This window comes from Phoenix dactylifera, chromosome 16 (assembly GCF_009389715.1).
Source record: "Phoenix dactylifera cultivar Barhee BC4 chromosome 16, palm_55x_up_171113_PBpolish2nd_filt_p, whole genome shotgun sequence".
Taxonomy (NCBI): Eukaryota; Viridiplantae; Streptophyta; class Magnoliopsida; order Arecales; family Arecaceae; genus Phoenix; species Phoenix dactylifera.
This window is the reverse complement of record NC_052407.1, coordinates 630,056-640,317: the sequence shown is the minus strand read 5'-3', so window position 1 is coordinate 640,317 and position 10,262 is coordinate 630,056.

The following is a 10,262-nucleotide window of genomic DNA, read 5'->3' as shown; positions in this document are numbered from 1 at the left end:
CTCCAATGTAAGTATAGTCAGCAGAATCAAAAGTTACAATCTGACACAAAGGCCAGGAGGTGCTGCCAAATTAGCTAAAGAGCCTCTCTAGAGTGCTGCGCAGCATAGAAAGCGACCCAATCTGTCGCCTTGTTCGCCTTCCGATACACGTGCACTGCTTGGAAGGCACAACAGTCTCTCAGCATCAGACGGATGTCACATAGCAGGAGACTTCCATCCCCCCTCTATCCCTCCTTCTGTATCCAATCAATCACTATGGTTGAGTCTCCCTCAAGAATGATGTGCTCGACCCCAGCCTCCGTCTGGCGCAAAAGTGGCCCTCCCATGCTGCTCTGAGCTCCACCTGTATAACTGATAACCCACCGATGTTCTGTCTATTCGCAGCAATCAACTGTGAATCATGATCTCTGATCACAAGTTCCACACCAGCCTTGTCGCGATCTCCAAGACTATTGCAATCAAAATTCACCTTTAGATAATCAAGGAGTGGGGGCTTCCAAGAGATAAAGAGTAACTTGGCCACAGAAGTAGCCAAACGGAGGTCCCAAATGTTCCTAACCATCCTAAATAAAGTTGTTGTAGTGATCCTAATGATCTCACCCGCCTGAATGCGGGTTCTCTCGGCAACACTCCACGAAGTCTCCCGCCTATCGTCGAAAACCCAGCATTTTTTGCTTCTTTGCTTCCAAGTTATAAGTGTTGTAGCTATTGGGCTCTTTATTTGCCTTCTCAAGCTTTTTCCTTAGACTTGATACTAGTTGTTACAATCACTCATATTCTATTTACAATGCAAATGACTTGTTTAATACAACAAAGAACTTTGAGAGACAAGTGATTTTATATTTAATATCAATTGGAGTAAATGCCAAAAAAATCCTCCCTTTTAATTGCCATGCTTTTTTTGTGTTTGGTTATCTTTGAGTGAATTTATAATGATTCATCCATGATGAAAAGATGTGCAAATTTTATATGCATGCAAGCATGCATTGGCGTAAATATACATATGTCTTCATGCATGCATGCGCGTGCATGTGAGAAAAAATATACATTCAATAAATAAAAGAAGATAATGGAGACTAATATTCAAGTATAAAGATCAAAAGGTCAAAAAGAGCAATACATAACCTTTACTTGCTCTATATTATATAATAATCTTGGACAACTAGCAAATGGAATGTGTAATATGTACGAGTAAAGAACATAGGAAAGAATGTAAACGATTGGGCAGAGAGCAGGGGAAGGCGCTTATGAAATTACTGTTCACTTTCCACTCATCCCCTTGGAGTGTCTAGTTCTAAGGAAGTACGTATGCTAATTTTTTGAAAAACAACTTTTAAATTTTCCTCTCTTTCTCCCCTTACACTTGTTGTACAAAAAAGTAAGCGAGGGACATAATACGATGGACCTACTTAAAAAAAGAGAAAAAAGAAATTAAGAGTATGGGAACGGTATTACATAATTTTAGAGATCATGTAATAATCTATATCAAGCTATAATATTTTTCTTTGTTACTGTGATTATGTATTGGCCGGTATTATTTTCTTTTGTTAGCATGATCATGTTAAAGTGATTTTAGAAATCATCTAACAACTTATATCGGCTAGTAATATTTTTCTTTGTTAATGTGATCCTATATCTAAATTTTTTTTATATGGAGTCTGTACACTAGTATATATAACTCCTGAGATGTATCGAATGTGATGTAACAGAGAAATAAAATTTATTTTTCTCTTCTTTTGCAAATATTTTAACATAGTATCAGAGCCACCGATCATCTAATTTGCCACCATCATCTCTTCCACCTTTGCTATGCTTGTCGTCACCATGACTAGAAGCTTTGAAGACCCCTATTATTGATCTATCAATCTCTTTTTTTTGGCGAATCAATAACCAAAGATTCTCTATTTTCTGGTAGATTCGTAGATCCTTTGTTTTCTTGCATCCTCTATTTACTAGTTAATAAACATTTGAAGATCCCTTATTTCTTAGTAGATCTACATATCCTTTATTTCTGGTAGATTAATATCTGAAGATCATTTATTCTCTAATGAATGTGCAGGTCCTCTCTACCACTTATCTTCTCAACTTCGGATCTTCGATTGTCTCTTCTCACCGTCGCTTGATTCCTTTCTCTCCATCTCCAGTTTTATTTGCTGCCTCCAACTCCTTCACCATTTAGTTCAAGGTCTTTTGCTCCTTTTCTATGGTGCTTCCATCTATGAGGATCATCAATCTTTAGTTGTTTTTTTTAAGCTATATCCTCACTACAACTGTCATCTTCTATGTATCTGCTCACTGTCACATCATTAGATAAGTCAATCAGTCACATTGGCAAATACGTACGTCAGTCTATCACATCGGTCATATATCAGTTTGTTATGTTAGTCAGCCATAGCAGTACGCGCATTAGTCTGCCACATCAGTTAACTGCATCAACATTGCCAAACACACTAGTTTGTTGCATTAGCTTATTGATTTGCCACGTCAGTTTTTAAGTTATTGTGTCAGTTTATGGTTTGCCATGTCAAATTTTTTATTGTCATATCAACTTGACACATCAATTTGTCATATCAGCTTTTGAGTTGCTATGTTAACTCGTGATCTGCTACATCAGCTTTTGAGCTGCTATAACAACTATTGATCTACCATATCAAACTTTGTGGTGCTATGTCAACTTTTGATCTATTATGTTAGCCTTTATGCTGCCACATCAATTTCTAGGCTGCTATGTCAGCCCCTACTCTATCATGTCAGCTTTTCAATTGTTTTCAGCTCTTGATCTGGGATGTCAGTTTTTGGGTATATTTGTGATCTAGTTTCCAAACTTAATTCGGCACCTACAGTGCCATCTTGAATTTGAGAAGAGATGTTAACGTAATTTCAAAATCACGTAATAATCTGTATCAAACCATAATATTTTTCTTCATTAGTGTGATCCTATATCGGCATGTATTATTTTTTTTATTAATATGATCATGTTAGAGTAATTTTATAGATTATGTAACAACTTGTATCAGCCATTAATATTTGTTAGCGTAATCTATATTTTTTTTCCTTTATAAAGTCTATATAATAGTATATATAACTCTTGAAATGTATCGAATATGATAAACTAGAAAAATATTTTCTCTCTCTCTCTCTTTTTTTATTATTTTTCTCTTTTTTTGCAATATTTTAACAAAGGGGAAGAGAAAGGTGGTGACCGCAGCTCACAAACTCTTCTCTAAGTTCCATACACCTTTGGTAGCGGATGCCTATGGTGTTAAATTTCTGAGAAGGAAGCCTCCCTCAAATGTATTTTGAGTCTTTGGACTTTTTTTTTCTTGTTTCTATTCTTTCAATCAGCTAACTCCTACTTCGTACCAAAAAAACTTTAAAAAAAACTTACAAACCCTTCTTTAAATCATCCAACACTCGATAAAGATGTAATTCTAATCTATAATTTCTTTCAAGTAATGCAATTTATAAATTTTTGATTTTTTTATATCTTTAAAAATCATTGTAATTGATGTCTTCTCATCTTAATAGCTTGGAAAGATTATAGCATTGGCACATGTAATGCGATGCATGTTAAAATGGAAAGGCGAAGAGGTAAGGATGATTGTGAGCTTCATGGATTTTGGCGTAGCACCGAAATAGATGTCCATGCTGGAGTAGACTGGAGCCATCATATGCGAACACGATACAAACTTAAAATAGAAGGGCAGAGGGTAAGGATGAATGCGAGTATCATAAATGTCTCCGTATCAATCCGTCAAGGATGTAATGGATGGTACGGATGAAATGGCTTGGGAGCTTAATAATGATCAAATGTCCATGATATTATGGATTCTAGGGATTCAAAAGAAAACCTACAACAAAAACTTATTTTTCTTATTTAGATATAAATCTTCATCCAACTAGTGTAATTTGAAAAGTCATTGAGCCATGGTTCCTGATGGCCCGGGTTTAAATGTTGACCTGGGTTCACGCCATATGTGACCATCTACGGGCTGGAGCAGTGCACAAAGGACCTCCAGCCACTGATGTGCGCCCAGTGCTTGTCGTCGGCTCTGGCAAAATTCTTCGACGATTGCCGGTTCTGGCAGGGATGCCGGGCGCTTTATAGCAGCTGTATTGTGCGCTACGAGATTTATCTCTTCTTTTTTCTCGCTCGACTAAAGCCCGGCTGCAGTCGACCACTACTCACAAGGCCATCTTATATCCGTAGAATTGGGTGTCTCACCGGTACTTCTGTAATCAATATATATATATATATATATATATATATATATATATATATATATATATATATATATATATATATATGGGACTGATAACCTACTCTCTATTATATAGGTAGGTTATCAATTTATCTATTTTTTATTGGATAAAAAGTACATTTACTTTTTATAACTCTTAAAGGTATTTTATGTCATTTTACAATCTCACATTAACTCACCCTCTTAACCCCCCAATCGATACTCTCTTTCTCATAAATATATATATATATATATATATATATATATATATATATATATATATATAAACATATACAAACAAACAAACGTACGTACATACATACATATATATACATACATATTGATGGAGGGCAAAATGGATCGTCCAGTCCATAACAAAAAGGGCCACCCAATTTCGGCTCGATAGACACCAACGCCGACCGCCTACAGGTCAGCTCTTTGGGTTGGTAGAGCTGCTCGGATGCTTCCAGGTCAGAGGAAGTCTGCTCGACCGCCTACAGGTCGGAGGAGGTCTGCTCGACTGCCTACAGGTCGGAGGAGGTCTGCTCGACCGACTCCAGGTCGGAGGGAGTCTGCTCGGTCGTCTGCTCGGCCGCCTCCAGGTCGGAGGGGGTCTGCTCGGCGTCTACTTGGCCGTCTCCAGGTCGGGGGGGGGGGGTCTGCTCGGAAGTCCATGCAAGCGGGGCGACTTATATTTTTCCCCCAACACTACCCTCCGACTTCTGAGCTCGAGCCGCTCGCAGACTCGAGCACGGAAAGTAGTTTTGGCTGTGTTGATGTGGATTAGGGGGATTTTGAATTATTGCACGCTTCAAGGTGCTTTTAATGGTGGGTTACCGGCAAAATGGAAATTGGATCCGGGGGCGGCCGTCAGCTGAGGAGGAGGAGCTCCGGCGCGAGAATGGCGGGTGGCGGTCCGTCGGCGGGCGGCGTCCTCCAGGAGACCTGCAAAATGCCGGTGGCCGGGGTTTCCGGCGTCGGCCCTCCGATGCTTAAGTCAGAGGGGAGCTTAATTTTGGAGAAAAAGAGGGACTGTACGTAGAAGTCCGAAACCCCCCCGGGGGGAAGAAGCTTCCCTTTTTATAAGGAGAGTGGCAGGGTTACCTGTGATGTGACTGGGCGAATTAATGGGTTACCGTCACGATTGGACGTGGGCGTGTGAAATAATGAGTTGCCATGGATGGCCTGTTCCCATAATGGGAGGAGATGGCGCGTAACCAGAGCTTGCTTGTGGCGCGCAGTGCAGTACATTCTTGGGAATGATGAGGCGTTGTCAGTCGTAGCAGGGTATGGTTCCTGATTGATATGTTGTGGCGTGGCCGGCAAGTAAAGCATGGTGCGGTGAGGCTGCTGCAGGGCATGGCCGCAGCATATAGACGACGAGGTCGGCCTTCTGAGGTCAGCTCGGCCTTCTATGCTCGGCCTTCTGAGCTCGGCAGCCTTCTGTGCTCGGCCTTCCGGTCTCGGCCTTCCGGTCTCGGCCTTCTGAGCTCGGCAGTCTTCTGTGCTCGGCCGTCTTCTGGTCTCGGCCTGCTATGCTCGGCCTTTTGTGCTCGGCCTGCTGTGCTCGGCCTTCTGAGCTCGGCAGCCTTCTGTGCTCAGCCTTCTGAGCTCGGCAGCCTTCTGAGCTCGGCCTATGAGCTCGGCTCGCTGTCGGATTTGGGTGCTTTAATTGTATTTGTGGGGTGGTCCATTTTTCCCCCAACACTACCCCCCGACTTCCGAGTTCGAGCTGCTTTTTGGCTCGGGCGAAGGAAGTAGTCCAGTCGTCGATCATCCTGAAATATAGCCAAATATGTATAGAGATGTACGTGCCAAGTAGGGTGTACCTCTAATGCAGTTGGAGTTAAATGCTCCAGGTTGACTCAGCGGCCTTCTTTGGCTTGTGGTCGACTCAGTAGTGCCCCCACTCAGATCGGGGCGTGTTGGAGATGTAGATATTCGAAGACGACGGACCTTGTCCATTGGCGACCGTGCGACTCCACTCAAATCGGGGCGACGTTGGAGATGTAGATATCCGGAGACGACTGACCTTGTTCGTTGGCGACCGTGCGCCCCCACTCAGATCGGAGCGACGTTGGAGATGTAGATATCTGGAGACGACGGACCTTGTCCGTTGGCGACCGTGCGCCCCCACTCAGATCGGGGCGACGTTGGAGATGTAGATATCCGGAGACGACGGACCTTGTCCGTTGGCGACCGTGCGCCCCCACTTAGATCGGGGTGACGTTGGAGACGTAGATTTTCGCAGGTCAGCTTTTGCCTTCTCCGACCTGGGAATATATTGAATATTGAAATTATTTAAAGCCGAAGTGACGTCTCGTACCTTTTGGAGGCATTTTGACGACTCCCGAGCTTCAAAGTCCCTCAAGACTTGGCTCGGCACCGGCGGAGAGTCGTTGGAGACCCTTAGGAGGTAGGCGTTGAGTTCTGGGCTGCGGCACTGCCCCCCAAGGCCACAGAGTCATCGATATGTAGTATATAGGAGCTATATTGAGAGAGTCTTTTTCTCCATGTTAAGCTCGGCCAGTGGAGAACTGCACGAGGGGGTGGCAGATAGGGACCGCAGCTCGGAGAGAGCCTGGTCGGCCAATAATAGCATTGAAGGCTGAGCCAACCTGGGCTACAAAAAATTTTAGCTTCACAGTACTTTCTCGGGGCGCGCGCGCAGCCGTGATTAGCAGGCCGAGAACCCCTTTCGCCGGTACGGGACCTTCTGTGAAGCCGGCCAGAGAGTTGCTCATCTTCTCCAGTTGTTTTACAACCATTAGAAGGCATCAAGAAACAAGACGTCCGTAGTGCTTTTATTATCCACAAGTCCTTTTACGTCAGATTTTGCAATAACTACAGCATGGCTATGAGGGGTTTCAACACCCTTTTGGTCTTCATAAAGGGAGCTCTGGGTCCCGTTCTTCTGGCTCCCCCCTTTTAGTCACGGACGAACCGACCCAGTCGACCTCGACGGATGAGTGCCTCTCGATCTCATCACGGAGCCGGTAGCAATCTTCCGTGTCGTGGCCGTAATTTCGGTGGAAGCGGCAGTACTTCTTCGAGTGCTTCTGCAACTCTGACGACCATGTTTTGGGGGGAGGTCGGAGGTAGCCCTGACCCTCAATCTCCATGAGGATCTCGGCTCGGGTGGATGTGAAGGGAGTGTATTCCTCGAATTTTTGGAGGGAAAACCTCTGCCGAGCTGGACTTTTGGGCCAAAGAGGATTCTCCTCGTACCATGGGGATCTGCTGCTTAGTTGGGAGCACTCCTCGGGGTGCTTCTTTTGCATCTTGGTAGGTCGTTCGGCTGCTTCCCGCCGAGAGGCCATGGCTTCCTCAACCTTAGCATACTTGCAAGCTCGGGCCGACATTTCAACAAAGTCGGCAGGAAAGCTCTTCTCAATCGAGAAGACAAATTTGTAGGACCGAGCTCCAGTCTTCAATGCTGACATTGCAATTGACTAGTCGAGATCGCGAACCTCCCACGTTGCAGTGGTGAAACGGTCGATGTAGTCTTTAAGGGACTCTCCTTCCTTTTGCTTGATATTGAGGAGAGAATCTGATGTTTGCCGCTGGCGTCGGCTGGCAGCGAAGTTGGCAGCGAACTGCCTGCCGAGTTGCTCAAAGGAGGACACAGTGCTCGGCTTCAGATCGAAGAACCAAAGCCGAGCCGCTCCTCGGAGGGTTGCAGGGAAGGCTTATCAGAGCACGGCCTCCGAGGACCCTTGCAATGCCATAAGGGCCCGATAGCTCTCCAAGTGGTCAAGAAGGTCGGTGGTCCCGTTGTAGGGCTCTATCTGAGGCATTTTGAACCTCAGTGGGACCGGCTCATCTTCGATCTGGCGAGAGAAAGGTGACTTGGTGGTGAACTCAAAGTCATCTTCACGCCTTGCTTTCTGGCTGTGGAGCGCCTCGATCTGCCGCTCGAGTTTTTCGACCTTTCTGCCGAGCTCGGGTGGGACTCCTGTTGTAGCTCGGCATGGGGCAGGCCCCACCTCAGATGGGTGCTCCCGGGCTCAAGGCGTCAGGCTTCGGCGCGAGCTCGCGGGATAATGGATGCGCGACAAGCCCTTCCGGATCAAGGGTCGAGCTCGGTAGGAGCTTTGGTGGTGGCGACGCTCTACAGAAAAATGACGTTGCGAGCGGCGTCCTGAGGACTCATGGTTGTGAGGAGGGAGTAGAGGCTGGTCTTCTACTTGCTGTAAGCCTCGAACGGCCACAGTGAGTGCTTGTACTTGTTGAACAAGCAGGTTGAACTCCTCTGGTTGGACTTGAGGGACTTGATCTGCCGGAGGCCTTAGTGGCGAGTTCTGGACTGAGTGTCCAGAACTTGGTGCGGGACGCCGGGAGGCGTTGGAGGCCCCTTTACTCCTTAGCTTCATGGTCACGACTCGGGCCCTCCTTCTAGCGCCAACTGTTGCTGGAAATTGGACCCGGGGGCAGCCGTCGGCTGAGGAGGAGGAGCTCCGGCGCGAGAATGGCGGGTAGCGGTCCGTCGGCGGGCGGCGTCCTCCAGGAGACCTGCAAAATGCCGGTGGCCGGGGTTTCCGGCGCCGGCCCTCCGATGCTTAAGTCAGAGGGTGGCTTAATTTTGGAGAAGGAGAGGGACTGTATGTAGAAGTCCGAAAACCTCCCCTGGGGGGAAGAAGCTTCCCTTTTTATAAGGAGAGTGGCAGGGTTACCTGTGATGTGACTGGGCGAATTAATAGGTTACCGTCATGATTGGACGTGGGCATGTGAAGTAATGAGTTGTCGTGGATGGCCCGTTCCCATCATGGGAGGAGATGGCGCGTAACCAGAGCTTGCTTGTGACGCGTAGTGCAGTACATTCTTGTGAATGATGAGGCGTTGACAGTCGTAGCAGGTTATGGTTCCTGATTGATATGTCGTGGCGTGGCCGGCAAGTAAAGCATGGTGCGGTGAGGCTGCTGCAGGGCATGGCCGCAGCATATAGACGACGAGGTCGGCTTTCTAAGGTCAGCTCGGCCTTCTGTGCTCGGCCTTCTGAGCTCGGCAGCCATCTGTGTTCAGTCTTCTGTGCTCAGCCTTCCGGTCTCGGCCTTCTGAGCTCGACAGCCTTCTATGCTCGGCAGCCTTCTGGTCTCGGCCTGCTGTGCTCGGCTGCTGTGCTCGGCCTTCTGAGCTCGGCAGCCTTCTGTGCTCGACCTTCGGAGCTTGGCAGCCTTCGGAGCTCAGCCTTCTATGCTCGGTCTTCTGGTCTCGGCCTTCTGAGCTCGGCAGCCTTTTGGTCTCGACCTGCTGTGCTCGGCCTTCTGTGCTCGGCTTGCTGTGCTCGGCCTTCGGAGCTCGGTAGCCTTCTGAGCTGGGCAGTCTTCGGAGCTCGGCCTTCTGAGCTCGGCAGCCTTCGGAGCTCGTCCTTCTGTGCCCGGCCTATGAGCTCGACTTGCTGTCGGATTTGGGTGTTTTAATTGTATTTGTGGGGTGGTCCATTTTTCCCCCCAACATATATATACCGAAGAGAAAGAGAAAGTATTAATTGGGGGGTTGAGAGGGTGAATTAATGTAGAATTGTAAAAAGACATAAATACCTATAAGTGTTATAAAAAGTAAGGATATTTTTTGTCTACGGAAAAATGGATAGATTGATAACCTACCATAACAGAGAGTAGATTATCAATCTCTCTCTCTCTATATATATATGTGGAAGAAATAAAGAGCTTGTGATAGAATTTTCAAGAGTCAAATGACAGAATTTTTTTTGTATATATATTTTTCTAAATATGCAAAATTATATAAATATTTTTATAAAATTACTATTTGCTTGTATATCCATATAAATATTTTTTATTAATATTTACCCATTGAGGATATTTTAGTTATTTTAAATTTGAAAATATTAATTTTTTAACAGCATTAGATGGTGTGAGTATATATGCAAAAAATAGGATAAAAAAGGGATAAAATAGCAAAATAAGTGTTTGGTGAAAGTATACATGCAAATATCAATTTTAGGAGGATATTCATACAAAATTTGATATTTAGGAGGATATTTATGCTTCTTTTTTTTTT